Here is a 6,000-nt window from a genome sequence, read left to right as displayed (position 1 = left end):
ACACAAATATTTTGAAGGTTAAGTATCTAAAAATATATTTGTATTTATAAAGTATTTACAAAAAAGTAGAGTTTAATAAGAAAAATTGGTTTTAAAATTTATATTTTGTCTTGATAAAAATTAAAATATTTAATGTGGCAAAAAATGTTATCTTGATAAAATGAAAAAACTTTAAAGCTTGTGGATCAAATGGTATGGCATGTTAGAATTGGCATTAATTTGATGTATGATGAGTTATATGAAAGTGTTCAACTTTTTTGGTACTTTTAAATGTGTTCTTCTTTGGTATTTTTGAAAATGTCCGTTTTTTGGGAAAAAAATGTATTTACAATACTGAAATACTAAATTACACATATATAGTATCTATTCTATTAAAGCTGAAGTACTCACTAGACTCAAATTGGACCATGACTTTGTTTTGGTACGTTTTTCATTAAAAATGATTAGAGAATCACTTAATTTAATTAAATTAACCTATAATTTCGATTTATCTAAATGACCATTAAACCCTTGAGTCGATCACTTAAAACTAACCAGGTCGGGACACGGATCCTCTCTGACCCGAAAATAGAAGAAAAAAAATTCACGGATCTGTTTGTTCTCCAGATTAATAATTTTCGGATCCTGTATATTATTTGATTCAAGAATAGTTAAATACACAACCAAACAAAGGTATAATCCCTATAAATAAGGAAACTGGTATCAGAGTATTTAATGGCTTCAGTAATATCAAATATTAACTACTACCATACTTTATCCCTATAATTATTACAAATATTAATAATAATGAGAAATCTTTATTACTTATCAATTGTGACGTTGTTGCTTCCAAAATAATCAATAGATTAAATACGAAATTGTATATATATGTAAACTAATTTGATTTGCTTTTATATTGTGAGATATTTACGGAAACAACAAATCAACTTAATACAATTAAATAAAAACAAATCATCATTTATTCTATATTTTCAATATTTCCTTAACGAAATTATAGTAATTAAATATGATTAGTATAGATGGAAAGAATAAAAAATACAGAAATTATATATATATAAAGTTGTAAACTAATTTACAGAAAATGTGTATTGTATATCCCACATTGACTAAATATTTTGGAATATGGTTGATAATCACTATAAATATATGACTAATATGTTTTGAGTACAAATGAGAAGGAAGCTTGATTTATCAGGTATCAAAATTTAACAGTTTAATTTGGTTATATATTTGAGCATATTTAAACTTTTAAAAGTAAACATAAAATAATATATTTATGTTTTTTTTAAAAAAGTTTAAGAAATTATAAATATTTAAATTTTTATAGAATGTTTAAATTATTATAAATATTTGAACTCCGTCGAAAGTTTAAACTATTATAATATATTGAAAGTCTATAAAATATTTAAGTAATATTAAAATTGTTAATAAAATATATAAAAAGTTTGAGTTAAACCCGTTAAAACATGTATTTTTATCAAACTATAAATTAAATTGGGTTTTTTACAATTTTGCTGAGATTTGATATATCAAATATTAACTTCTAAATAATAACCTAAATATACCTAATCTAACTATAAATACAATGGTTTCTTAACCATTGAAATATCTCAGACTAAAATTTAACAAGAAACTTCTTCTCTTTTGACGACAAACCAAAATAAATAAAAAATCATTCTCTTACAAAACTACTATCTGATATTGCGGTGTGTCTATCCTTTTACAAAACTACTATCCGATATTGCGGAGTGTCTATTTTCTTACAAAACTACTATCCAATATTGCGGTGTGTCTGTTTTCGTGAAAAGCTATATTGTACAAACTACATTCTACAAACTACTTACTTTATTAGGATTTCCAATTTACTGTATAACCCCAAATATACAAATAAACACTATATAACCAAAGAAAATAAGTCAAAATAAAAAACTACATTTCAAAAATGCAAATTACAAAAAAAACTAACTAACAAAATATATAATCCTGTGCTCTAGCAAGGGGTATCACCGAGTTTATACTATTAGAACAGAAGTACTCACTAGTAGGCCTGGGCATTTGGGTTCGGGTTTTCGGGTTCACCCCTATAGTACCCGATCGGGTTTTATATACTATCGGGTCGGGTTCGGATCGGGTTCCTTCGGGTTCGGGTATACCCGAAACCCGAAGAACCCGATCGGGTTGTCCAAAACCCGATCAAAACCCGATTATGTTCAAAGCAATGCAATGTCAAACGTTCAAAGCAATGCAATGTCAAATGCTTACAAAGGTGACTTAAATGCAATGTCAAATGTTCAAAGCAAAAAAAAAAGAAATTCAAGTCTCAGTCAAACATTCTACAAAATACAAACCATTGAGAAAATCAACTTGAAATCTTCCAAAACAACTTCTTTCATTCTTTGGTTCACTTCTCTTGTGCATCTTCCCTTTGGTATGTGAATAACTTAAGGTCCTTCTGAATCACTTCCAGAGAATCCTCACTAACTAAAGAGAAAGCAGACTGAAACTGACTCAAAGCACTAGTATTAGCTGTTGCATTATCAACAGTAATAGTAAACAACCTTTCTATCCCTCATTCAGCTAGACATTTCAGCACTAGTATTAGCTGTTACATTTCAGCATTAATCATAATATATTACAATTTGATTTTAAAAAACCGTACCAGTTACAGAGGAAACCCATATATCAGTTGTGAGTGAGACTCTTTGCTTGGTCGTGAGAAACCATTTTTTTAGAGTAGATTTCCTCTCAACAAAAATCTTTACTATGTCTCTTCCTGCTGTCCTTGAATGCGGCTTGTACAGGTTCACCTAAGTGGATTACATAAGAAAAAACATTGATTAGAATCATGTATTAGAAACATAAAAAAAAACAGTGATAGAAGATAGAAGTGGCACCTTGTTGCAAAAATGTTTCATTGCCGCACATTCTACAAACGACAATGGTAACTCTCCTATCACCACCATTTCATTCAATGCTTCTCTAAAAATACGCTCAGGCACTTTTCCAGATTGTAAACTCCCATCTTTACTAATAACCTGTTGACCTTCGGATGGATTTTGACAGTCTTCCCATGCCAAATATGTCTTACATATTTTTAGATGATTCTACAAGGTTTTTGTCCCTGACTTTGTTGGACAGCTGAATTCCTTTCCACAATAGTTGCAGTTACATTTGTCATGATTGTCCTTCATTCTTGTGAAATGTTGCCATACATTTGATCTTGGATTGAGAGTCTTTTGGGTCTTAGACTCAGGCTGCTTAGACTCTGATCCGTCATTACAAGTTTGTTTCTTTTTGCTCCTTCGATTAGACTCGGGTGTTAGAACCTCTTCTTCTTCGTGTATATCTCTCTCGTCATCATCAAAATTTGGAGAGGATGAATCCATCTGCAAATCATAAGTCACACGTTAACAAAACAATAGACAAAGAGAGAAGAGGGCTAATGCATCATCAACAAAACACAAAACAATAGACAGAGATATATATATATATATATATATATATACATATGTAACAAATGGAAGTTGTAAGTCTCAACTTTTGTGTGCTCTTTATCTATTAAGATGCCAAAAAAAAACTGATGATGTTTTTTTTTAAAAGGCTGATGCGGATGGTAATGGAACAATAGACTATGGGGAATTTATAGCAGCTACAATGCATATCAACAGACTCGACAGAGAAGAGCATCTCTACTCAGCCTTCCAACACTTTGACAAAGACAATAGTGGGTAAGTATTTATAAAGCATTATCATCGGCCATGGAAAGTTGGAATATTCATGAGTTAGCATCATTGTAACTAGATCCTAATTGTAGATTACAGAAGAAAAAAACTGAAACAAGCGAAACAGTCAGACAAAGAGGAAGTGAAATGGGCAACACTAAACACATCTCAAAGCACAAACATGGAAAATCAAAACAGGAACTCAACGATGGAACTCTAAAACAAGGAAATGGGAAGCCAATCAGCCCTAATTTCAATCTCTAGCAGGAATCGTTAAAATCTAAAACAAGGAAATGGGAAGCCAATCAGCCCTAATTTCAATCAATCGTTTTACTAAGGACTCAAACAAATTCACTCAGAACGATTGTAGAAGCAAATTCCCATCTCTAAACCAAGAACAAGAAATCATGGCAACAAGACACGAAGATGAAGAGCCCAGTTTCAGTTTCAGTTTTACAAAATCCCAATTTTGAAGAAGACAAACCTTTGATTTCCTCCGTGAAGTTTTAGAAGGAGGAGAAGATGCGACAACCCTTTGATTTGGTGTATCCAGTTTGACGATTTGGTGTATAATTTTTAAGAGAGAAACCATACTTTCTGTCTGCGAGTACGAAGAGAAAGAGTAAAGTACAACTAGGGATTTAGGGATTTAGGAATCAAGTGTTATATTTTCGGGTTATTCGGGTTTTACTTCGGGTTTCGGGTAATACCCGAACCCGATCGGGTATCCGAACTTTAGAAACATTACACTCGATCGGGTTTTACATACTTCCCGAACCCGAACCGAACCCCCTACTTCGGGTCGGGTTCGGATTCGGGTTTCGGGTTCGGTTAATATGCCCAGGGCTACTCACTAGACTCAAATTGGACCATGACTTTGTTTTATTACGTTTTTCATTAAAAATGATTAGAGAATCACTTAATTTAATTAAGGGGGAGGTATTGGTTTAGGATTTAGAAAGAATTTTAATGACTTTATGTTCTTGCTGATTGTTAGAATCATAGAAAATTGAAAGTTAAAAATGAAGGATTCTAAGAGATTCTTTAGGAAGTTTTTTAAAATCTTGATGATTTGTTTTTTCTAATCTTGTAAAATCTTTCTATTTGATGAAAGAATTTTCATGACTTTTGTTATGAAGGAAATGATATAAAATCCTAAACCAATAACATAAAATTTGAATTCATTAACAATCCAAGATTCTTTTGTTTTACTTGAATAACATAAAACTTTTAATGACTTTATAAAACTCTTAATCTAATAACACTAGATTTATCAAGATTTTAGATAACTTTTTACAAATCCACAACCAATAACACCAAATTTTTAAAGAGTTTTTAAAAGTCTTGATTGAATAACAACATATTTAACCTAACTTTTAAAGTCATTAAAATTCTTTCTAAATCCTAAACCAATACCTCCCCCTAAATTAACCTATAGTTACGTTTATCTAAATGACAATTATACCCCTTGCTCGACCACTTATTACGACCGGATCGGGACGCGGATCCTCTTTAACCCGAAAATAGAAGAAATAAAACTCGCGGATTTGTTTGTACTCGAGGTTTATAATATTCAGATCATGTATGTTCTTTGGTTCAAGAATAATTATTCCTGTCGCCAAACAGAGGTATAATCCCTATAAATAAGGAAACTGGTATCCGAGTATTTAATGGCTTCAGTAATATCAAATATTGACTATTACCATACTTAATCCCTCCCTATAATTATTACAAATATTAATAATAATGAGAAATCTTTAATACTTATGGATTGTGAATTTATTGCTTCCAAAATAATCAATAGATTAAATACGAAGTTGTATATATATGTAAACTTATTTGATTTGCTTTTATATTGTGAGATATTTACGGAAACAAAAAATCAACTTAATACAATTAAATAAAAACAAATCATCATTTAGTTTATATTTTTCAATATTTCCTTAACGAAATTATAGTAATTAATCATGATTAGTATATATGGAAAGAATAAAAAACGCATAAATTATATATATGTAAAGTTGTAAACTAATTTACAGAAAATGTGTACTGTATATCCCACATCGACTAAATACTTTGGAATATGGTTCATAATCACTATAAATATATGACTAATATGTTTTGAGTACAAATGATCAGGAAGCCTGATTTATCAGGTATCCAAATTTAACAGTTTAATTTGGTTCTATATTTGAGAATATATAAACTTATTATAATATATTTACGTTTTTTAAAAAATTTTAAGAGATTATAAATATTTAATTTTTTATGAACATTT

This window comes from Camelina sativa, chromosome 6, assembly GCF_030686135.1.
Source record: "Camelina sativa cultivar CO46 ecotype springtype chromosome 6, ASM3068613v1".
Lineage (NCBI taxonomy): Eukaryota > Viridiplantae > Streptophyta > Magnoliopsida > Brassicales > Brassicaceae > Camelina > Camelina sativa.
Note: the sequence above shows the minus strand (reverse complement) of the source record.